Source organism: Mauremys mutica, chromosome 1 (genome assembly GCF_020497125.1).
Source record: "Mauremys mutica isolate MM-2020 ecotype Southern chromosome 1, ASM2049712v1, whole genome shotgun sequence".
NCBI lineage: Eukaryota > Metazoa > Chordata > Testudines > Geoemydidae > Mauremys > Mauremys mutica.
The window spans coordinates 195,034,539-195,059,647 of NC_059072.1; the positions used below are offsets into that span (position 1 = coordinate 195,034,539).

The window sequence follows — 25,109 nt, forward strand, 5'->3', positions numbered from 1 at the left end:
TCTCCACCCAAACTCTTCAACTCAACCTGCTAGCTCATGTGAAAGCTACTAATTGACTTGCTTTCCACCCCAGTTAACTCGAATTAAGAAAACAACTTTTTTTCCTAGGGAAGACACGGCCTGTGTCATGATGAATGTTTTGAAGGCTATGATGATGATGAGACAGTGCTACACCCACTTTGGCAGCCCTAAGATTCATGGTAAAAACCAGGAAGAATTCAGAGTTTAGTACTGTGATCAACTGGGTTAAACTTTTTTGTTATGAGTCCAATGTAATGGACACCTCACATTCAGGATACATATAAAGAAGCCATTGTAATCAGGTGACTGAAACTGTTAAGCGCCCTCCACTCCAAACACAGGTCCATGTCTCCAGCCAAAACAAAGGTACAACCAAGCCCACTCAGGAATTTGAGCTATGTGGTCAGGGTCTTTGGTGGTTATTTATTGAGTGAGAGACTGTGTGTAGATCAGAAGAGAGAGACAAAAGCAAGGAGGAAGTTGAGTAGAGAACAACAGAAGTAATAGTAATGTGGTCCTGAGAGAAAGTTAAAGCAAGCTTTTAGGTACAGTTTGCTGTCTGGAAAAGCAGGCTGAGAACAGCAAGCAAACAAACAGTTCCCTGCACAGCTCCTTGTGTTCAGGGAAACAGAACTTCATGTATAATCTTTGTAAATAAACAAGATTGTATCAAATAAAATTCTACCATCAGTTTCTCCTCCTAATGGAACAACCTGCAACACCCAAAATTTGGCTAACCACTTGGGTCAAAGGGGGTAAACAGTATGAATGGCCACCACCACCTTGGGAAAGAAACTAGGACATTGCTGCCCTTTCACTCTACCTGAGCTTCAGAGAGCTATTAACACCATTGCTCGCATAACTGATACAAGAGCAACTAGATTATGCATCCAAGAGTATAAGAGAAGTGGCACACCACCTAGTAGCTCACCAGGGGCCTCGCAAAGATAACAGTAATTGGTTGAGATCCAAGTAAGAGCAGTTTCTTGAAAGATCTTGGCACTTGCCTAGAGTGAGCCATACGTTCCCCCAGACCAAGAAATGCCCTACTGGAGACGAGCTCCAGCTGATTCCAACTAAAGAGAGGTTTGTACTTCTGTATTATCTTGCCCTTTGACACTAGCTAGGAAAACTGTTTTGAACAGCAAGTAGTAGTTTTGATAATCCTTCTCATACAGAGTCAACATTGCCATACACAGTTTCAGTCTCTGGGGATAAAATAGATCTTACTCAATGCTCTTCCTCATACCAAGACGACGCCTACAGAAGCCCTCTCATGGCTTCATGACAGCACTTCCTTTCAGAGTATTTCTGCACATTGCCCCCTAGAAAAATCACATTTATTTGAGGCAGAAGGCTGAGGATATAGGAGTGTTAAGTCTTCTGACAAAAGTTCTACCCTGAGTTGGGTCCTGTTGTCATGAGATCATCAATTCAGATAAACTGGACAAGGAACTCTCAGGTAACAGGACGTAATTCAGACTGTTTCCATTTCACAATCACAGCCTCTAATAGGAAAACCTCACCCTTCTTCTGGGTGACTCCAATAGCCCTTAAATAAATCAGTTCCAGGAGTTTCTCTCCTCCACTACCATTCCTGATGCCCCCAAAAGTATTCCATATAACTCTATCTGTTCTCTATAAATGATTTAACCAATCAGTCAGGTCAAACCATACACATCAGCTATGTCCTTTTGCTTACAAGGGACTGCCACAACTATTATTTATATTGTGGTATGGGTCCAGAAACCCAAATTAGGGAGTGAGGCCCCACTGTGCTAGGCTCAATGAACAGGTGTTTAAAAAACAAACAGGTGTTTAAAAAACAAAAACAAATGGTCCCTACTCCTAAATAATCTGCAATGCTACATGGGCCAGGTATAACCCTAATGTAATTCTATACTGAAATCCTGTCAATTCCAGGTAAAATTGCACAATCTCTAAGGGACAGATGATGTAGGCATTAAGTTTATAAATATTGATTCGAATGAAGTATCGGGATCCCACCCAGAATTACTGGCACTTGACAAGCACATTAATCCATTTCAAGTCTATTATTAGTCAAGGACAGTGTGGATTTCTTTGGAACCCAGGACAATTTACAAGAGATATCTTAGAACTTTTGCTTTCCTAGGAGAGCACATACAGCTCCTGCAGTAAACAGCTGTTTGCACAAAGGTTTCATATTTAGAGTGGAGTATAGGAGAAAAGAAAGTTACTATTGTATGAGGAAAGTCAGGAAACAAAAAATTCAGAGAAATCTCTTTTCTGGAGTGACAGGAACCCTAGGGCCCTGGTTAGCTACACACCACGCTGTTAAATTAGTGGTTCCCCCCTCTTCTGACTACAATGGAAAAGGAACACACCCACACTAATGTGATTGAAAGGCTTGGGAGGAATGTTTGGCCTGGTCTACACTGGGGGGGGGGGGGGTGTCGATGTAAGATACGCAACTTCAGCTACGGGAATATCGTAGCTGAAGTCGAAGTATCTTATTCCGACTTACCTCCCGTCCTCACCGCGCGGGACTGACGTCCGCGGCTCCCCCGCCGACTCCGCTACCGCCGCTCGCCCTGGTGGAGTTCCGGAGTCGACGGGGAGCGCGTTCGGGGATAGATATATCGCGTCTAGATGAGACGTGATATATCGATCCCCGATAAATCGATCGCTACCCACCAATATGGCAGGTAGTCTGGATGTACCCTAAGTAATGTTGCAACTTACCAGAGGACCTACAAAGAAATTTGCAATGATTGAGTTTAACAAGATTTTATGAAGGAAAGGTTAGGATGGATTTTTAAATGCTTTCAGATACTTAAGATGCCGTAAAGTGAAAAATATCACTCTCAATATTATCAGATGTGAAGAAACTGATGAATAGGTTAACACTTAAGATTGTAAGAAGACTGGTCAATATGGAAAGCCACAATAATGGGCAAGTAAGTGCAGGCTCATTACTTGCAAGTGCACTAAATCAGGTGTAGACAATCAAGTGAAAAATTAAGACCATTAGTTTTCTCTCATAATGAAAATTCAATTTTATGTTTATGTAATTATTTTGGAGCTCTACACTGTAAATCTCTCTTTCTAAATACCTCCAAATGGTTGTTTATGGGGATTTACATGTTCAAAGTAATCTGAATGAGTAATATCATAGAATCATAGAATCTCAGGGTTGGAAGGGACTTCAGGAGGTCATCTAGTCCAACCCCCTGCTCAAAGCAGGACCAAACCCAACTAAATCATCCCAGCCAGGGCTTTGTCAAGCCTGACCTTAAAAACCTCTAAGGAAGGAGATTCCACCACCTCCCATTCCAGTTCTTCACCACCCTACTAGTGAAAAAGTTTTTCCTAATATCCAACCTAAACCTCCCCCTCTGCAACTTGAGACCATTACTCCTTGTTCTGTCATCTTCTACCACTGAGAACAGTCTAGATCCATCCTCTTTGGAACCCCCTTTCAGGTAGTTGAAAGCAGCTATCAAATCCCCCCATATTCTTCTCTTCTGCAGGCTAAACAATCCCAGTTCCCTCAGCCTCTCCTCATAAGTCATGTGCTCCAGCCCCCTAATCATTTTTGTTGCCCTCCGCTGGACTCTCTCCAATTTATCCACATCCTTCTTGTAGTGTGGGGCCCAAAACTGGACACAGTACTCCAGATGAGGCCTCACCAGTGCTGAATAGAGGGGAATGATCACATCCCTCGATCTGCTGGAAATGCCCCTACTTATACAACCCAAAATGCCATTAGACTTCTTGGCAACAAGGGCACACTATTGACTCTTATTCAGCTTTTCGTCCACCGTAACCCCTATGTCCTTTTCTGCAGAACTGCTGCCCAGCCATTCGGTCCGTAGTCTGTAGCAGTGCATGGGGTTCTTCCGTCCTAAGTGCAGGACTCTGCAATTGTCCTTGTTGAACCTCATCATATTTCTTTTGGCCCAATCCTCTAATTTGTCTAGGTCCCTCTGTATCCTATCCCTACCCTCCAGCATATCAACCACTCCTCCCAGTTTAGTGTCATCTGCAAACTTGCTACGGGTGCAGTCCACACCATCCTCCAGATCGTTAATGAAGATATTGAATAAAACCGGCCCCAGCACCGACCCTTGGGGCACTCCACTTGATACCGGCTGCCAAATAGACATGGAACCATTGATCACTACCCGTTGAGCCCCACCATCTAGCCAGTTTTCTATCCACCTTACCGTCCATTCATCCAGCCCATACTTCTTTAACTTGCTGGCAAGAATACTGTGGGAGACCGTATCAAAAGCTTTGCTAAAGTCCAGAAATAGCACATCCACTGCTTTCCCCTCATCCACAGAGCCGGTTATCTCATCATAGAAGGCAATTAGGTTAGTCAGGCATGACTTGCCCTTGGTGAATCCATGCTGACTGTTCCTGATCACTTTCCCCTCCTTTAAGTGGTTCAGAATTGATTCCTTGAGGACCTGTTCCATGATTTTTCCAGGGACTGAGGTGAGACTGACTGGCCTGTAGTTCCCTGTGAGAGTATCACAGCTCATCTTTGTGAAACTCATCAGTTGTAGCATTCTGTTGCCAAACTCAAACAGGAAGCAGTTTCCTCCTCCCCCACCTCACATTTTTCAGTTTTACTGACTTAATGAGTACCAGTTATTGTGAAAGAGCTCACATGTTCTGCTATCACGGAGGGAAGAAATCCCTACTTGGTTACAGTGACTGAAGTTCCATTATGCAGAATCCCACAGAACACTAATGATGTCTCACAATGGGAGTTCAGCAACCTCATTTCTAATCATTAATTATGAGATGGTAGTGAAACAGGTATTGTGGGTGCCAATGCGCATTTCAGACTACCTGGATCACAGCGTGCAGTGAAAATAGAGGAATGTTTATTATACATTGTTTCTATTGTGGTAGTGCCTAGGGACTCCAAACAAAGATTAGGGCCACACCGCAGTAGACCCACCTCCCCGCAAGTCCCCTTCCTAGAGAGCTCACAAACTGCTTTAGACAATATGTAATTAAAACTGTTGTAAACTAGATTGTAGTCCAAATGGTTCAGCAATCACCCAACTTTCAAAACACCTTGTTCCCAGGATGTCCCTTTAACTTACAGTGATTTACACTGAAGTGATTGGTGTGCATTTTTTTTTAAATATCTTCAAACCCAGGATTTGGAGCCTTTCATACTTGTTTAGATAGTTGTGTTTCACCACCAGTTATGCTGAACAATAAACAGAACTAGTACTGCTAGGACATACAACACCACACATTTTAATAAACTCTTGGCTGATGTTGACTATTGAATAATAAAGGGCTGAGATTTCCACCCCCACCCCCCGTTTCTGCCTTGTGCACACAGTAAAGGTGAAAAGCATAAAGCCCCAGCCAAGGGGGATTCCCATCAGCAAAAGAAATGAGGGGAAAAGCCACAAACTGTCTTTAGAAGTCTCTCTCACATCCCTGGCATATGGGGCATGGCCGAGACAGGGTAACTGGCGGGAAAGAAAGGAGGGACAGGGCTGCAGCATGCAGCACTGCAAAAATTCTGGGTGGGCTTCTATCCATTGGCAGGCAGAGACAGGCAGCAATAACAAAGGCAACCCTCCTTAAATTACCCCAGGGCTGATCCGGCCCCCAAAAGAGCCCAAAACTAAGATGGCGCAATGGTGACTTAGTGCCACCTTCACCCCTTATAATACGGTCGCCAGGGTTGATGTTAGATTTGCTGGGGCCCAAAGCCCAAGCCCCAATACCCGAGGAGGTGGGGATCAGGCTTCAGCTTTGCACCGACCCCTCCCCCCGCCAGCAGGGCTCAGGCTCTGGTCCCCTCTCCTGGGGAGGTGTCACGGTGCAATGAAGTTTGAGAACCCCTGTCTTAAGGTATGTCTTCCCTGCATTGTTAGGCCAGGCTTTTACTCAGGTGTGGACCCTAACCCTTGCTCCCATCCACATACACAAACTTCTCATCTGAGGTAAGTGGTGCTTTCAACCTGGGCTAGCTGGCCCAGCTGGGTGGGTATGGGTTAGAACCCAGGTTCAGCTTTCACTCAGGCTGGTAACCTGCCTACTTTGCAGTGAGGATATAGGCTAAACCACTCAACTGTGGTTAGTCTTCCAATACTTCCCATATTTCTCCCTGTGCGCCCAGGAAAAACAAATTCTCCCTCAATTCACTGGGAAAGAATCATCAAGGGACAGCTCAGGGTACCGCAGCACAAAGAACCATGAGATTTCCATCCTGAAGCTTGATGGCATGTTTAGAAGCAAGACAGTGATAACACCAGTGTAACCCACAGGCCAAGACAGGTTACATGGCCCCAATTAAGCCCAATCCATTAAGAACCGAAGTCAAAGTTCACAGCTTGACAGCGTGGCTTCTTAGATCAAGGTGTACCCTCATGGCTTTCAGTTTTGGAGGGGTTCAGTTAAATCCCTGGGTTAGCCAAGATGGAGGCTGTCACATCCACATGACCTTCTGTAGGTCCTGTTCTCCCCCTAACAAACAGTTTCTTACATGGTCTATATATTTTTTTATGAATATTGTGCTTGTGAGAGGAGTGGGACCAAAGAGTCATCTGCACTACAAAAGTTACTTGTTGCTCTTTGTTAGAGATTGAAGCCAGGCCACTTCAATTAGAGGGCAAGAAAGCTGAGAGAAAGCTCATACATGTGTGAGACCTGCAACGATCTTTCAATAAAGCCAAGCCTAAGAGCGGCTACTGGAGTTAGTGGAAATTATACCATCGCATGACAGAACCTTTTGTAACTGACCCATTAGCCAATGGCTAAGGCAAAGAAATGAAGTGTTCTCTCTTATCAGCACTCGTGAATCACACCTTCCTTTTGCCAGGAACAAAGGTTGGTTAATAATTGTTGACTATGTTGTGAATTGGCCATTTAAAAGAAACCTAGCATAGCAATCTTAAAAAATAAATAAATAAATAAATTGATTTCTGCATATAAGGGGCTACCAACTTAATGTAAAGCTAGCATTTATTATAATTTTCATGTTAATGTAACATTACCACCATATTGAGAACAAAAGTATTATACTACTGTGGCTACTTGAAAAAATGAGATTTTACTTCTTCACTCAAAGTGAGAAAGCTAGACACAAGCATCCACAAAAACAAGACACTTTACAATGACTAATAATCTAACATCAATATTTTATACTAGTCATGAGCACGGCAGTCATGATATAAAACATTCACTATGAGATTTCTTTTGGTTGGTCTAAATTTAAAGTGTATTTTATACTGTTTAGCCTGGGTTTTAGGTGGACTTCTAATTTAGTCAGGCAAACGTCCTGACACACACACTCCGATAAGTAAACAGACTTCCTGATGTATGTACATCAGGAAACCCAGAGTGCCTAAGATGGGCATTTCCAAAACTCTGGGTGGACTCATTTGAAAATGTGGACTTTTACATTAAAAAAAATGTGTTTTCAAATAATATGAAAGGGAAAGAAAGTCAAAGTAATGCACAAAGACATCATTCAATTATCTGAAGTTGCATTAACATAAGAAAAGCTTACTCCAAAAGTGAAGAGAGTCACTCCTGTTGTGTTACAGCACAATAAGCAACATGTGTTTCAGAAGCAACATACAACAATGAGCTAATCCAAGGTTTAAGAAAGCATTAAATACTGGTAAATTAACACATGGGGATTTTTTCCCTCTGTCTCTCTTAGCATTGGCAAACATCTATTGCATAAGTAATCACACAAAGAGTAGGACATACCGAGGAAGTCTGTTTTTACAAAACATGTTTTCATGTTTGTTTAAAGAACAGTTTGTCTTTCCCACTAGTTCTAAATCTAGCTTCCACACAAGCAACATCCTCATGTATGCTATCCACAAACTTGGCATTTCTTCAAAGTAATGTCTCCTGGATAGTTTAAAGTACATGCTTTTTCCCACACTCCATGGTAGAATGGTTAAATGTTGGGGGGAGGGAGTGTGTTTTAAATGCCACAGAATCAATCCTTATAATTTTCTAACCAGAACAACAGGTTTTATTTAATCATTTGTTTTGCAAGATTTCAGAAGTGGCCAAGTCACAAGATCTTGATCTGATTATGAAGACTATAAAAACAATTACTCTTTCACATATATATACATACACGCCACTGGTTTTATCTCCAATTCAGATCACACTTTGATTGTGGAGACATGCATTGTCGAAACTCATTTAACCCCATTTAAAAATAAACTTGAAATCTTGCTATTTAATAAAGCACCCATCAAAAGCAACTGATCTTGAATACACTGGAGCACCATAAACCCACTTACATCATACAATTAGATATTTCAACCACTGACAAATTGAGCCTCTGCACTGGCTCATGAGCAGAATAAGAATGTATAGTGACAGCAATATACAAATGTTATTTCTGGAAGCAGTGAAAGAATGAGGGGAGAGAAATAAAATACTAAGATTCCCTTCTGGGTTCAGATCTGCTCAGATTAGTGTTAAAAACAATTTCATGCAAGATCCACCACATAAGGAAGAACTTCATTCCCAATACACTTACCTCAAAAGCTTAGAATAGCTAAATGAAAGCATGAAACTGTATTTCACTTCCTCAGTCACACTATAACTAACACAGCAACTAGTTTAATAACAGGTTCACTAATCAAACCTTTCCATTTATTCTATTTCTGTACATGAGTGGGAATAGCAAAAAAATTATGCCTTTTTGCAAGGTGTCATATATGACGGGTGTACAGCCCAATCAAAAACAATCCAAGATGCTAAAGTAACAAGCCATAGCTGCCTACACAAACTACCGTATTGTTCCGAGTATAGGCCGCTCCTGATTATAAGCCGCACCCTTAAAGTTTGGTGCTATTTTAAAAAAATTAAATTTTTAACTTTTTTTAACTTAAAGAAAATCTCAGCCGCGGCCGGGACTCAGAGGGCTCTGGGCTGTCTGCCGCGGCGGGGAGCCCAGAGCCCTTTAAATCCCAGCCGTGGCCGGGACTCAGAGGGCTCTGGGCTGTCTGCCGCGGCGGGGAGCCCAGAGCCCTTTAAATCTCAGCCGCGGGCCGGGAATCAGAGGGCTCTGGGCTGCCCGCCGCGGCGGGGAGCCCAGAGCTCTTTAAATCCCAGCCGCGGCGGGGAATCAGAGCGCTCTGGGCTGCCCGCTGCGGCGGGGAGCCCAGAGCCCTTTAAATCCCAGCCGCGGCCGGGACTCAGAGGGCTCTAGGCTGCCCGCTGCGGCGGGGAGCCCAGAGCCCTTTAAATCCCAGCCGCGGCCGGGACTCAGAGGGCTCTAGGCTGCCCGCTGCGGCGGGGAGCCCAGAGCTCTTTAAATCCCAGCCGCGGCGGGGAATCAGAGCGCTCTGGGCTGCCCGCCGCGGCGGGGAGCCCAGAGCCCTTTAAATCCCAGCCGCGGCAGGGAATCAGAGCGCTTTCAATCCCAGCCGCGGCCGGGACTCAGAGGGCTCTAGGCTGCCCGCTGCGGCGGGGAGCCCAGAGCTCTTTAAATCCCCGCCGCAGCTGGGATTGAAAGTATTTTTATTGGTTTTTTTTGGGCAAGATCCCGCTTATAGGCCGCACCCCTAGTTTAAAGACTTAAATTAGGGGGGAAAAGTGCGGCCTATACTCGGGACAATACGGTACTCCTCGGAGAATTCTGCGCCAATGCACAATGCAGAATTTTCTTTTCCTCCCACAGAAATGGGCTGCAGAGCTGCTAGCCACCAATTGGAGCTGCTGGACGCAGCGGAGCCCAGCTTGCAAACAGAAGACACTGCCGGGGGTGGGGGAAAAGTGGAGGGTTCCCGGCAGCTGCAGTTCTCAGCACACTTTGAAGGAAGGAGGCAGCGTACAGGAAACTCCACACAAGCCTGGTACCCAACATCAGACTGTTTCTCCTTCTGGATCGTGGGCTCTGGTGGGGAGCGGGAGAGAGTGTCTGGGTTGGGGGGTGGAAGGGTCAAAGCTAGGTTCTGGGGGGGAAGAGGGTGTGGGTCTCTGCCCCCCTCTGCTGGGCTGGGGGTGGGGGGGCAGTGAAACAGGAACTCAGATGTCTATTGCTGGGGGATTTTTTGTGCATCTGTCTGTATTGTTACAGACATACGGTAGTTGCTGATAGGCATTTTGAAATAAATTACAAAATATTTGAAACTGATGTGATTATATACTGTTGACAAAATATGCAGAATTTTGTTTCAGAATTTTAAAATATTATGCAAAGAATTTTTAATTTTTTGGCACAGAATTCCCCCAGGAGTAACAAAGACACCATGGTCACCAGCGGGGGGACTTTTCGCAGTTTAGACCATGGTGTCTGTATACACAAGACCATGGAACAACATCACAATCTCACCTGGCAGGGGCTTATATTCTGGTAATGGAAGTGCCAGATTCATCCCCTAGCTAATCAAAGCAGGATGGATAAAAAAAGATGATTTAAAAAAGATATATATATTTAGGAAAAAAATAAACCTCTTTAAAGTTAACATACTTTGTCAGTTTCAAATTTAAGGCCTAAACTTCTTATAATCTATTAAAATCATTTATATTAAATACTAAAAATAATATTCAAGGAGTACATGTTTCCTACAAAATTTTAAAGAAAGCCAAACCACTGAAATGATGGAAGTCACTGGCTAACTACCTGGAACCAGAGTCTGTTGAAGTGCTTAACCAGCTTTTGACAGCAAGAGCCTTTTCTGAAAGTGCAGAGAGAATACAGTATTTTCTTCCTTTCGGTGTATTCAGCTAGCTCAATTCAAAGACCGGTTCACTGAAATTTAAGAAACCAATTATGAGTTGAAGCAGGAAAGCTTGTTTTCCTCTTCCAATCTACTAATAAAAATCAGGTGAGCGAGCCTGAGATCTACTAGCTCTAAAACCTTGAAGGTCCTGGGGTGACCAGAAAAAATCAGTTCGATTCACTAACTACTGATCATACTTCCTTTGTTTAATAAATCAGTCTTAAATGCAAAAGATTTTTGATAAACTTTTTTTCTCTTGTATTTAAGATTTAAAAGTAGTTTAATTTAATAAAAAAAATTAAATGTTTTTGTGCACTTTTCAATTCCAGTTTCCATCCAAATAAAGGCTGACAAGTTGCAAATAAAAATATTAATCATTCACCATTTTCTAACATAAAGATATAAAAGTTAAGAATCTGAATAAATGTAAATTAAGATATAAAATGGCTTAAATAAATGTGTATAGATATAATGTATCCTCTTGGATAACAAAATAAAGCACCAAGTTTACTGCATAAGCTATGTTTAGTTGCAAATCAATATATTTAAATATTTACCAATTAATGACAATCAACCTTTCTTTAGGAAAAACAAACATACAAATACAAAACACAATTAAAACAGATGATTTAAATTAAGGTTTCCTGTTTACTGATTTAAATCGGCAATTTAAATCAATCTACCATGGACAAAAGTGCAGGCAGCCACAGATCATTACAAAATGGCACCCTTGCTGGGATTTCATCGCCTGTGCTCAGATTCAGGGAAGAGTTTATATAACAGCAGGAAAATGTATTCGAGTGGCTTTATCCATCTGATCACGACGACTCCTCATGGCTAGTCCCAAAACCCACACACCTACCGTATTTTTTCCGTGTATAAGACTATACTTTTTCCTAAAATCCTTAGACTAAAAATTGAGGGTAGTCTTATACACGGAAGTAAGCCCCCTGTTCCCCGCCCTCTGACCCCCCCAACCCCTATCCACCCCCCCACCCCCGAACTCCCCTGCCCTCTCTCCAACACCCCCTCCCTGCCCCCTTACCGCGCTGCCTGCACGTGGCTGGCGGCGCTAAAGTCCAGCCGCGGCTGGAGCTGGGAGCGCGGGGCAGGGGCAGGGGCAGGGGCAGGGGCCGCGCGGCCGGAGCCACGGGGCCAGGCAGTGTCCGGAGCCGGGCATGCGGGTAGGTGGGGTCGCGGCCACTTCAGTGCCCGGACTGCACTACCGGAGCCAGGGGGCCGGGGACGCGGGGGGCCGGGGAGCCGGGCGGCTGGGGAACCGCGCGGCTGGGGATGCAGGGCTGGGGAGCCGGGGAGCGGGCGGCTGGGGACACGGTGGGTCGGGGACGCGGGGAGCCGGGGCTGGCCAGCGGCTGGGGACGCAGGGCTGGGCGGCCAGCGGCTGGGGACGCAGGGCGGCCGGGGAACCGCGGGGAGCCGGGCGGCCGGGGAACCGCGGGGAGCCGGGCGGCCGGGGAAACGCGGGGAGCCGGGCGGCCGGGGAAACGCGGGGAGCCGGGCGGCCGGGGAAACGCGGGGAGCCGGGGAGCGGGCGGCTGGGGACACGGTGGGTCAGGGACGCGGGGAGCCGGGGCTGGCGGCTGGGGACGCAGGGCTGGGCGGCCGGTGAGCGGGCGGCTGGGGACGCGGGGAGCTGGGCGGCTGGGGCCGGGGGGCTGGGGAGCCGGGGGGTCGGGGACGCGGGGAGCCGCGAGGCCGGGGACGCGGGGCCAGGGCAGGAGCCGCGCAGCCGGGGAGGGATGCGGCAGGAGCCGGGCAGGGCCGCCGCCGGAGACCAGCCAGGGCGTATGGCCCTCCTCGGCCCCTCTACCCCTACCTCGGCGTTCTCTTCCTGTGCCTGAGCGGCAAAGTCGGGGGGGACAGCTGAAGCGCGGCTGGAGCGGCAAAGAAAAAACAAAAAACCTGAATTTGGGGTTAGAAAAGTTGGGGGCGTCTTATACATGGGGGTGTCTTATGCACGGAAAAATACGGTACTTACCTTTCTCACAGATAAGGAAATTCTCCTTCAGACTGACTAGCAGAATTGGATTTGCGGTGCTAAAGGTCTGGGATTCAATCCCCACTGAGATCATAGTGTATGTTTGTGTATGAGGCCATGGCAGCTAAGCATCTGCAGGTTGAAGATATTAGGTTCATAAGCATATTACTTCCATTATTTCATTTGCACCTTTTGAGATTTAGTAGATAGCATGTTCTTGCTTTCAAAATGGGCTTGTCAAACCTCATCAGCATCCACTGTTCCAATCAACATTCCTGATTAAAATGGGTTTTTAATTAGCAACCCTAGAAGACCAGGCAAGAAATCTGCTAGAACACCAGCATGCCTGAATGTTGTACAGTCCAACAGCTCTCCGAGTAAGTGTTCCTTTTATCTTTAAACAAAGCACTGTGATTTGACACTGTTGCCCTGAAATACCCAAAGATTCACAAATCACACCCCCAAAAAAATCATAAGACTGTCCTAAAAATAATGATGTTTTTAAGGTTATATTGTTTCTTGATTGTGGAAGACATGCCCACCGGGGGTGGAGGAGAGAGTTCCCCATTGAAGGAGCTCTCGCCCCCACATCTGCCCACCCCCTGCTCAGCAATTACCGTACATACTCGTTCATTAGCCCGTTCGTTTATAAGCCGACCCCCCAAGATAAAATATAGGTAAAAATAGCAAAAACTGTATGACCCTTTCATAAGCCAACCCTATATTTCAGGGGTTGGAAAACTTTGGCTCTTGGCCCATCAGGGTAAGCCGCTGGCAGGTCGGGACATTTTGTTTACTTGGAGCGTCTGCAGGCATGGAGCTCCTCAGCTCCCTGTGGCCACGGTTCACCATTCCCCGCCAAAAGGAGCTGCAGGAAGTGGTGACCGTGGCCACAGGGAGCTGAGGGGCTCCACGCCTGCAGACGCTCGAGGTAATGTATTAGATATTCAATTCAATGATTCCATAGAGTTTAAAATCATCAAATTTGGTGTAGACCCGTTTATAAGCCGACCCCTGCTCTTTGATGTGTCACTTTTTTACCAAAAATATTCGGCTTATGAACGAGTATATATGGTAATTCTGTTCTCCAACCAGCCCTCCTCCAGCCACACTTCTGCTCCTCCTGCAGCTCCAGTGGCTCTTCACCCTCCTCTTCCCCTTCCTAGGCTAGGTGGCACAGCACAGCCCTCCCGTTGCTCACAGGAGGAGGAGAGGAGGAGGGAGCAGAGCTGCTCTGAGCTACTGGAATCTCTCTCCTCCTTCCTTCCCTCGTGTGAGAATGGTGTTGGCTCTGGAATGGCTGCTCTGCCCCAGGAGGCAGGCAAAGCGGGGGCAGGAAGGAGGAAGGTTTCCCCAGGCACAGCTGAAATTCTGCATGAAAGCTGGAGCTTCTCACATCACCACCAGATTGGCTCCAGCCTCAGCCAAAAATCACATGACTCAGGAAGGACTGGCGGAAGCTGGCAAACACAGATTATAAACCCATAAGTAAGGCTAAGATTTAGTTATGGGTATTGTCAGGGTTCCCTCCCTACTCTGAACTCTAAGATACAGACATGGGGACCCGTATGAAAGCCCCCCTAAGCTTATTTCTATCAGTTTAGGTTAAAAACTCCCCAAGGCACAAATCCTTCCTTGTACCTTGGATTAGGTAACGCTGCCACCACCAAGTGATTTAAACAAACATTTAGGGAGGGCCACTTGGAGCCCTACCTTCCCCAAATATCCCCCCCAAACCTTTACACCCCCTTTCCTGGGGAGGCTTGAGACTGTATCCTCACCAATTGGTACAGGTGAACACAGACCCAAACCCTTGGATCTTAAAACAATGAAAAATCAATCAGGTTCTTAAAAGAAGAATTTTAATTAAAGGAAAAATGTGAAAGGAGTACCTCTGTAAGATTAGAATGGAAGATAATCTCACAAGCAATCAGATTCAAAACACAGAGGGTTTCCCTCTGGGCAAAACTTTAAAATTACAAAAAGAAAAGCAGGAATACACCTCCCTCTCAGCACAGAGAAAATTCACAAGCCAAAATAAAAGTAAACCTAACGCATTTCCTTGCTAAATACTTACTAACTCTATAGAAGTTGGATTGCTTGTTTCTTTGATCTTGATCCAGCCAAAGCCGCATGGAACAGACAGAACAAAAGCCTTTCCCCACCCAGATTTGAAAGTATCTTGTCCCCTTATTGGTCCTTTGGGTCAGGTGCCAGCCAGGTACTTGAGCTTCTTAACCCCTTACAGGTAAGAGGATTTGGTGCCTCTGGCCGGGAGAGATTTTATATACTGTAAACAGGAAGGTTGTTACCCTTCCCTTTACATTTATGACAGGTATTTTTAGAAAAAAAGTCATGGGCAGTAAACAAAAATTCACGGCCCATGACCTGTCCATGACTTGTACTATACACCCGACTAAATCTTGGGTGCTCTGGAGAGCACCTTCATAGTTTATTTTACAATTGCACTCTGGAAGCCTCAGAGACACACAGGATTAACTGGATATAAATACAATTCACTAAGGAGATTCAGCAAAGTTATGTGCTGCGAAAGTGCCGCAACAAAGAGAAAGAAGAAAACATTTGTGCTTCTCCTCTAACTCCCTCTGAATTTCTTAGTTTTGGTTCACATTGATTAAGGAGTTGATAAGGTCAGAAGAGAAGAAACAATCAACAGTCAGTGGACTTAGATCAAATTCGGGGGCTCAGAATCTTAGGCTTTGTCTCTGAAATACTACTGAATATTAATGCAAAAAAGCTTCGGTTGAAACAGGAAGCAAAAAAATAGGGGAACATATGTGAGTTTGGACTAACCAGTTGGATTCCCTCCTCCCTCTAATCAATAAGAGAAGCCGGTGATGGGACACTAGATGAGGAGGGCTGTGACCTACTACAAAGAATTATTTCCCAGGTGTCTGGTTACTGGGTCTTGTCCACATGCTCAAGGTCTAACTTATCGCCATATTTGGGGTCAGAAAGGAATTTTCCCCCAGGGTTAGACTGACAGAGACCCTGGGGAAGGGGTGTGTGGAGAGAGGGTTTGCCTTCCTCTGCAGCATGGGGCACAGGTCACTTGCAGGTTTAAACTAGTGTCAATGATGAATTCTCTTTAACTTGAAGTCTTTAAGTCAGCCACAGGCTAGGGGTCTATTACAGGAGTGGGTGGGTGAGGTTCTGTGGCCTGTAATGTGCAGGTGGTCAGACTAGATAATCATGATGATCCCTTCTGGCCTTAAAGTCTATGAGAAGCAATGGAACTAGTCCTCCTTTCCCTGCATTAGTCTGTCCGTCCTCAGGAGCTTTCTTCATAGCAGTCATTTGGCCAGATGAGAACAGGACAGCCTTCAGAGTCAGTCACTGCTGTGTTTTTGAGAAGCGAATTCACCAGAACTCCTTCTAGCCCACTGGTCTTACCTTGTAGCATGCATATCCTCTTGCAATACCAATACATCCATTGGTCTAATCTCACTAACCTTAAACTCACATTTTTTTTAAAGTAAAGAAATTGTGTAAACTTAAGACAACGCCAAAGTGCTCTCAAAATACTATTTAACAATGTGCAACATTACAATCATTGAATGCCTGAATAAAGAGGTGTGTAAGGAAGACACCTACAGGAAGTGAACCTTAAGCAAGACATTCCTCTCCCTCTGTTTCCTGTATGGTGGCCCTATCTTTCTAGTCTGCAACAGCTGTCATAGTGCACAGAAGCATACTAGGATCACAGCAAGATTCCTACAAAGCTAACCATTATTAGTATTATTCTACTCAGCTTCACTCCTTGATAGAGCACTGTAGAAGGGTGGTTACTCTGCTCCTGCCTTGAAGGGCTTAAAACAGCCCTGGGAGAGGGCTGTGGCAGGGAAAGCAGCTAGGGTGACCAGACAGCAAGTGTGAAAAATCAGGACATGGGGTGTGGGGTAATAGGAGCCTATATAAGAAAAAGCCCCAAAAATCAGGACTATCCCTATAAAATCAAGGCATCTGGTCACCCTAAAAGCAGCTAATAGGCTGATTGGGGAAGCAGCCGCAGCACGGCCACGCCCCAATCAGGCCCAGCTGGCCCCTATAAAAGGCCTCTAGCTTCTGCGAGGGAGGGACCTGGCTGCAGGGACCTGAGCAGAGTACCTGAGTGGAGCAGGGCTGGGGAATTCCCAGAGACAACCAGGAGGTGCCGCAGGAGAGTCCAGCATCACTACAAGCACCAAAACAGGAAAAGCCTTTAGACAGCCTTTAGACAGCTGAATAATAAAACCATTTACATTTTTTATTACTCTATTATTACATAAGTGGGACCAGTATTTTCCCTTAATGCTGTCCACAATTTAAACCTGTTGTAAAATGCATTAGAAAATGCTGAAGTGGATTAACAGCTTACTGAGAAACAAACAATTCAGACAAACCTATTAAAAGTTTATGCAAATTTGTCTGATGTTTAAATAGGCAAACTAATATATAAACAAACAGACATAAAAATCATTCTATCACCATAAAAAAGTATTCAGGACAGTTCAAAAAATCTGACTCCTACTCCACATTCTACCAAAATAGAAATATTTCTATGCCTTTGTACTCTGATGACCAAAACAAGGCTCAGGCCTCTAGGAACCAATATAATACAAATAAATAAAACAAAGTAAATGTTCAAACTTGCAAGAATCTAGCTCCCCTCCTAAAAAAACCAAATCCCCGCCTAAAAAAATCGTTATGTGATTTAGGTCCATTTAATAGCAGTTTATTCAAGGGGCTTTTATATCAAACAATGTGTTTTGAATCTGCCTTTACAATTCCTTTAGTTTGCTATGTTTTCATATAACAAGTGTTTGTGTGTGTTTAAGGGTAACATAAGACAGTCTCCCAATCTTCCTCTACAAAGCAGCAGCTTATATGGATATACAATAGAGCCATTTTACGACAATACCCTGTTTCTTCTCTTTTCATTATAAAAAGGGACTAACTGTAACAAAATACTGTCCATAACAATAAGCCCATTTGTTTCCAGAAGGAAGCCATTCAGACTCTTAGCCTCTTTACAGTCTTGGCTTTCTGACAAAAGACTGAAAGGACTCCAGAAGAGTAGCAATGTAAATTGCTACTAATAATTAATTGTTAGCAATATTACTTCGCTAGAGGCAGTACTGCTAAGCAAATGTGTAACAAAACCCTCCATTTCTTTACATATTTCACTAATTTGACTTCTGTTTCATTCCATATTGATTAAAGTTTGAAAGCCACAGAGAATTCAAGGAATAGTGGGTACATGGATATCTAAAGCTGTTCTATTCTCTTCCATTTGGTTTGCTTTACAGCTAGAATTAGCAAGAAAATCCTGCTAGCTAGGATGCAGAGTACAACTAAGATTAAAACATTATTCACAGGATTTACTACTGATCTATTGAAGGATTGAATTTTATTTTGATAAAGGTTTGGTATAAACAAACATACTGATGCAAGGCAACAACAACGTTAGTATGAATTTCAATGCTTGCCAACTTTTAAAAACTTCAAAAAAAAATGCAAGTGCTAAAACAATGTGGATAGCCAACAGCCAATCTCAATAATTAACTCTGAAGACATGTCTCCAAAGCAAAATCCAGGTTTATCTCCTACTCTAAAGTTAAAGAGCACAGAGCTTAATATTACATTTCCAACATTATTACAATCTTTCAGAGCTAATTCATACCCTCATCTAACATGAGACAGAACTTGACAAAATTAAAAATGTGTCCCTTCTCAAGTTCCTGAATCTCTTGTTTAAGCTTATAACTGGCTTATATATCTGGTGTCATCACCTGAATAAGTTATCAGTAAAATTATTTTCTATATTTTAACAAAAAACATTAAGATTTATTAAAAATATGCATAGAAAATATTTTGGATATTTTACTAGGCTATTCATGAGGTTTTAGCCTACAAGCTAATTTATTTTCTCAGATCCAGATGCAGCCTGTCAAAGCAGCAAAAGAATTTGTCCAAATTAGGTATCACTTCAATTGGCATTTTCAATGGCAATTTTTTTATTTTTGGGTAAAAGAGGACACAACTTTCATGGACTAACACTAACATTTTATTTTAATGATCACACTTCTCACTCACCCACTGATAAATAAAAAGAAACTGTGTGTGTGTGTGTACGTACCTGCACAGGTGTACATAATTGTTCCAGTGCAATTCCCTTCAGTACAAAAATTACTTGCAGGTTGAAAAAGACACAGCTACACTAGTAGAAGATTATTAAGGGGTTATTAAAAAAAATCTGCAGCAAACCTAAATAGTGTTGGGAAATCCATAAGGTATTTACAATTACGTAACCAACTTCTCAATATTCCATAAGCAATTTACACAACAGGATGGGGAATATGTTAGTCCAGATTCCAGTTTCAATGAGAAAAAAAATCCTATCATTTTAAGCTACAAATAATAAGATGTATACATACCAAAAGCGAGCATCCACCAACTCAAAGTTTCACAATATGGGTTGAAGTAACTTTAAGAATACATGATATCAACACACTTTTCCAGAGAATGAACGCAATGTCTCCATGAAAACATTTGGAATTACATTATGTTAAACAAGGCATCATAAACTTGAGCTTTGGCACTTTCATTAATCTAAATGGTCAATAAGCATTTTTTTCCAATGAAGATGTAAGATGAGGGAAAAGAAAACTAACTTGCTTAATATACATTTATTATTATACAACCTCAATGATGGATAGTTTACTAAAATGGGTTGTGGTCATGAACTCAGCTATAAATTCTATCAATGAATCTGCTATTCTTAAGCTAACAGCTCAAAGTGCTAGAACGTAATACACTACTTTTGAACTACAGAAAAAATATAAATGAAGCTCACATATGTAAACACCAGAGAAAAATATATCTGTTTGAAAAAATGCCACAATCAAATTTTCCACTTATTATATACTAAGAGAAAAGAGCAGCTGCTGAACTCATCCGTGTTAAGTAGACCTCAAAATATTTGGAACAAGCTACAGGATGTGAGTGTAATGAGCTCACACAGACCAACATTTGATCTGGTCACATACAGGCCAAGTTGATTAAGAGAAATCTGCAAGCTTCCTAGCCTGAACTGTTGGCGCACACAGCACAGCGTCCAGAGCAGGGCACTGGAGAAGGCAACATAATGAAACATTCTGTATAAAACTGCCTTGTCAGGCTGTCACTATATTTCATCCTCCCTATACAAGTAGTTAAGATTTATACGGTAGTGAGAATAAAAAAAGCAAGAAGGAGAAAGATCAGCAATAAATCTATTACAGAGGAGGGTGAACCTCAAAAAGGTTTGGATGAACATTCAAATGTCTGGAGACTTTAGCTAAACTTGTTCAGAGCCGGGAAAAAGGAGTGAAAGCCTCATAAGAGCATGATCTCCTGTAAAATTTCTAGCACTTCCCACTTCCATTTGGGCCAGAAATGCTTTGGGAAAAACCTCTCTTAGGCCTGGTCTACACTGGGGGTGAGTGGGAGGGGAAGGGATCTAAGATACGCAACCTCAGCTACGAGAATACCGTAGCTGAAGTCGAAGTATCTTAGATCAACTTAGAATCACTTACTTCGCATCCTCGCAGCGCGGGATCAACGGCTGCCACTCCCCCGTCGACTTTGCTTCCGCCTCTCGCTGAGCTGGAGTTCAGCAGTCAACGGGAGAGAGATCGGGGATCGATTTATCGCGTCTACACTACACGTGATAAATCGATCCCTGATAGATCAATCGCTGCCCACCGATCTGGCAGGTAGTGTAGATGTACCCTCACTATGGCAGCAATTTGGGTCCTAGCATGCGCCACCAAGTGCAGAGGCATTAAATCAAAGACTGAGTATTCTGTCTATTCCTCCCCAGGACAGAGAGGAATTATTCAGGGCTGGTACATGGATTCATATAGAGGTGATGGGATGTAAAAAAAAAAAAAAAAAAAATCAAGAGAACACAGTCATATGCCAGTTTTCATGACAGGGGAATGCATCTGTCTCTAGAATGGTCTCTTAGAACATTAAGTCAACCTGGACAAGATGTCAGGAATGTATCGTAATAACCAATTCTGCTATGACAAGGAGATGGACTTGGTGACCTAATTAGGTTTCTTCCATCTCTCATGCCTGAGTGTACTTTCAAAAAAGAATTAGTTCAGTTAGAGTCTGGTTTATTTTATCTTAACTAATTCCCTTATCACTACCCTCTCCTCTATCAGTACACAGCGATGTACAAAGGTAACCTTAAGAAGAGCTATTCAGCTGTTCTTCTGTGGCTCTTATTAAGCCCTACGGGAACTAGTAGTTCGGAAACCACCCATGAATTGATTAATCAAGTCTGTGTTTACACTAGAGAGTTTTTACAAAAAGTCCCTTCCCTCTTCCCACTTGACAAAAGCGTAACCCTGCTCAGAGCACTGAAATGGCTGCCAGAGCTGGAAAGCCATCTGCACTAGCAACTCCCTATACTGGGAACACAGGTGCAGGTTGAAATTCCCTGGGATAGATAAGAATTAAAGTATTTTTAAACGAATTCCAGACCTCTTTATGTACAACAGGAAACAAAAAGATGTGAAGAATTATGTACTGGAGCCTTGTGAAATAACTGTCCAAAAAGAATTTATATATAAAGAAAGAAGCGGTGATCAAACTTACAATGAAATCAAATATGTTGTACTGATACATAGATGGAGAACTGCTATTGCCTCACAGCATTCTACATAGGTAATACGTCAGTTCTTTAACTTCAGCTACATGGGGTTTTTTAATGGCCAAAAAAGCAGAATGACTAATAGAAATGTCATAGTGTAAGGTGTTTGACTAGTAGAAACCTCAAGAATTTTACCATTTAAGAAGTGTTCTGAACTTGTAGCATTCCCATGTATTAAAAAAAGTGAAGTTTCACACAAAGAAGTCTTTCTTTCACAGGAGGCACTGATGTTTAGGCTATTCTAGCACTGTGCATAATTATCTTAATGATAGCTTATTCACAGCAATTATTCAATTCATTTGTGTCCTAAGGGCAATTTCCTCTTATATCCTGTTTTAAACAGAATTACCCAAGGTGGGTGTAGGGGTGAGAGAGAGAGTGCGAGAGAGAGGTATTAGGACTAGCAGAATTTTTCCTTGTTAGCTTCTGAGCTGATACAGTGGCTTTTACTTTGTACGTTTGAAGTTAATAGTCTGCAATCACGTTATTACCATAAGAACATGAATTTGCTCATTGATGGCTGGACACAATGCTTCTTCATTTCTTGAGTGACAGTGTAGTCTAGTGAAATTAGCACAGGAGATTAGGAGATATAGCTCAGGAGTTCTGTAAACCCAGCCCTGCCAACAGCTCTATATGGCTTGGTACAAGCCACGGAAGCTGTCTGTTTCACTTTATCCATCTATAAAATTTGAGGTATTACCTCTCAGTAAGTCACAAGTGCTAACACTGCATGAATGATTAATGTTTGCATGATTTATTGAAATGTAAAATACTATATAAATAACAAGCATCATCAATCATCATCGTAGCAGACTATTGGAAGTGTTTAAATTCATGATTCCAACCATTAAGTCACGTTTCCTTTGTGGTCAACAAGTATCAGTAAGATTTTCTGGATCTTTCATCACAATTCAGACTCACACCAGACCTCAGAATGTTCTTAAAAATAACTGGTGATATACAGAAGTACAGACCAATTTCATAATATATTTACATACTAGTGTTCACACACACCTCAACAGCACAAAGTTTGTTCCTGTAACATCTTCGCGGTATTACATTATTCCTCCCACGCTGTCGGAATTTGCTTTGTGGGACTTTATGATAGCTGCACGATGACCAAATGAGAAGCTGCTTTCAAATTACTTAGTTTTGCTCAAAATCAGCAGTCTAATTCCCAACAGCAAATAGCCATGAAGTTTACCTCTAAGAAAAACAAATACTATTTTGATTTACTCTCCACTGAAGGCTATCAGTGTGCTTGGTTTTGCCAGTAGTCTCATAAACCTCCCCTCAATTACCAATCAAAAATGTAGCAAATTAGTTGGGATTGAATAATCTTTAGAATATTTGAAAATAATGAGATTAAGACCCTTCAACAAAAGGAGGACTGCAGAGTCTATTTGCTTTACTACTAAAATATCACTTCCTTTCTGTGAGGACCCCACCAATCAGGAACATGGGCTGTTGCTGCTCCTTATCAGACTTTTACAGTTCCAGTCCTAAGTGGTTTTTAGGCTTTTGACATTCAGAAGAGCACCAATCATACCAGCACCACTTTCTCAGTCCCAGTGGTTTGCTACCTCTCTGTAAAACAAGTACTTCTCCTGCAGAAGCCTGCAGCCGCAGTGGAGGAATGTATTAGTGAATGCAATCAAAATTAGGTATGCACACACACACACTTACTTCCCACAAATATCCAGGAAGATGAAATTAAACAATCTACCTCTCCTTTTTTGGACAGTGTTCCAATTCTAGAAATATTACACTGACAACTGGTCGAAATATTTCTCACCACCACCAGTTTTCAAAATTTTATCCAGCTCTGATTACTTCTAATCATTTATTTTGATTACATTGTCAAAATTTCCCACTAATACTTGCACAGTACCCACTTCTACTTGATTGACACTTTAATTATCAGTTGTTTAAAATAGCATTTCATCTTTACAGAGAAAGACTTGTCTTTGTCCTAGAGAATACGGGTAACAAATTTATACTTTACTACCTGCAACCTAAAAGGTGGAATTTGTGGTCAATATGAACACGCTAATGAATTTACCAATGAAACAACAAATTGGAGCTAGGAATTTCCCTTATCAGCTGTCTCAAGACAGAAGGACAATCTTCCAGATGATTACTTACGTGCAACCACTGCCCTAAGATCTCCCGCTTTGGAATTGATAACTTGGTTATTCTTGTACTTCTGCCAAAACTCTCCAGGGAGGCTGTGAGTTTTGTAGGTATTGTTTCACAACTTGTCATTTAAAAATACAATTTGTACAGGACAATTCTGTTCTATCCACATTCAAGAACATTCTGATTACAAAAAAGTTTGTTTAAAATACTGTAACACATGAATTCAGATAGGTTTAAAAAATTCTTCTTAAAATAGATAAAGTGGAATGAATTATTCACTAGAACAGTCAATCTTCTAAATTACATTAAACTTTATGAAAGCTATATTCTTTAAGTATTAAGCAAACATGAAGATAATAAAATCATTATAACGGGAGGGTGAAGAGAGATTTCAGTTTGTACATAGCAAGTTTTACTAGAAAGTCAGCACATGAAGAGTAAAATAAGCAGCATATAAAATTTCATATTTAGAAAACAATTACTGCAAGGCACTCTTCCTAGGAGAGTAAATAATAATGTTCCCTAGAGACTAAAATTTGCAAGACATCTTGTGGAGGAGAATACCACATATGCTTTAGCAATAATCTTGTATCTTGTTTGTGTGATTGTCAACTCTTACACAACTTTCCAGAATACATGACCATAAATGCAATGGACCTTAAAAAGAAACAAAAAACTCACAAACTTCTAATGAAGACGTGACCATGAATCCTGGACACACAAACAATTCAAGCATGACATCTGAAGTGGGTTGGTGAAACTGACATACCATGTTGCATTTACAGCCAATTTATAGCAGCAGCTGCAGGTAGAAGTTCACAATCTATTCAATTAAAGACATAGGTATTGCCACCTATTCTGTACCTGCCCACAGGAGCCATCAGCACACAGAGAAGATCACTAAGAAACAGTAAATAAAAGCAATTTCACAGCATCAGAGCTACCAGTGGGATGATGTGTAGCACAGAAAAGTTCTCCGAAACGTTCCACATTTGAACATTTAACAAGTGCAACACTTAGTCTCCACTTAAGAAATATTTTTAGTGTTCTAGCATTCCCTTTGTCTACATTATATTAAGAATGGGAGCTTTCGGTATTGTACATACAAACCATAAAATTCATAAAAATCTGATCTTATGATACATTATTGCTAAATGCCATGAAGCTACCACTAAATATATTCACATCACCAAGCTAACAGAGAAGGGGAGGGGGAAAAAAAAAAAGCACACTTCCACACCCCTATTGATGACTGATGCTTAAGACTTAGACTATAGCACTTGTGCCATATTCTTCATCATAAAATTCCCCGAACCTGAACGAAAGGTAGTACAAGAAGAAAACAGTTACATATAAACATTCATGGTTTAAGAGTGGAAATAAGAGACCTTTGGAGGAGGGGGGGAAATGTAACTTAAGTGCAATTTTTGGTCCGGTAATACCGTACGCCTGTCAGCCCTCAGGCTTATGCCTCCAGCTTGTGCAGGCAAAGGCAAATTCAGAGCTACAAATGAGCCATGCT

The 25,109-nt window shown here is 42.6% G+C and overlaps 1 protein-coding gene across 6 annotated transcripts in view; it reads right to left on the minus strand.

The window, feature by feature from the left end:
• Positions 1 to 25,109, minus strand: part of LOC123361996 (amyloid beta precursor protein) — a 322,259-nt gene that overhangs the window by 276,070 nt on the left and 21,080 nt on the right. Inside the window, exon 1 of one of the 6 annotated variants that reach the window (XM_045002227.1) lies at positions 10,643 to 10,745. The exons of the other annotated variants lie outside the window; for them this stretch is intronic. The gene's annotated coding sequence lies outside the window, so the exon portion shown is untranslated. Of the gene's footprint in view, positions 1 to 10,642; positions 10,746 to 25,109 lie in introns of those variants that run through there. 6 annotated transcript variants of the gene reach the window in all.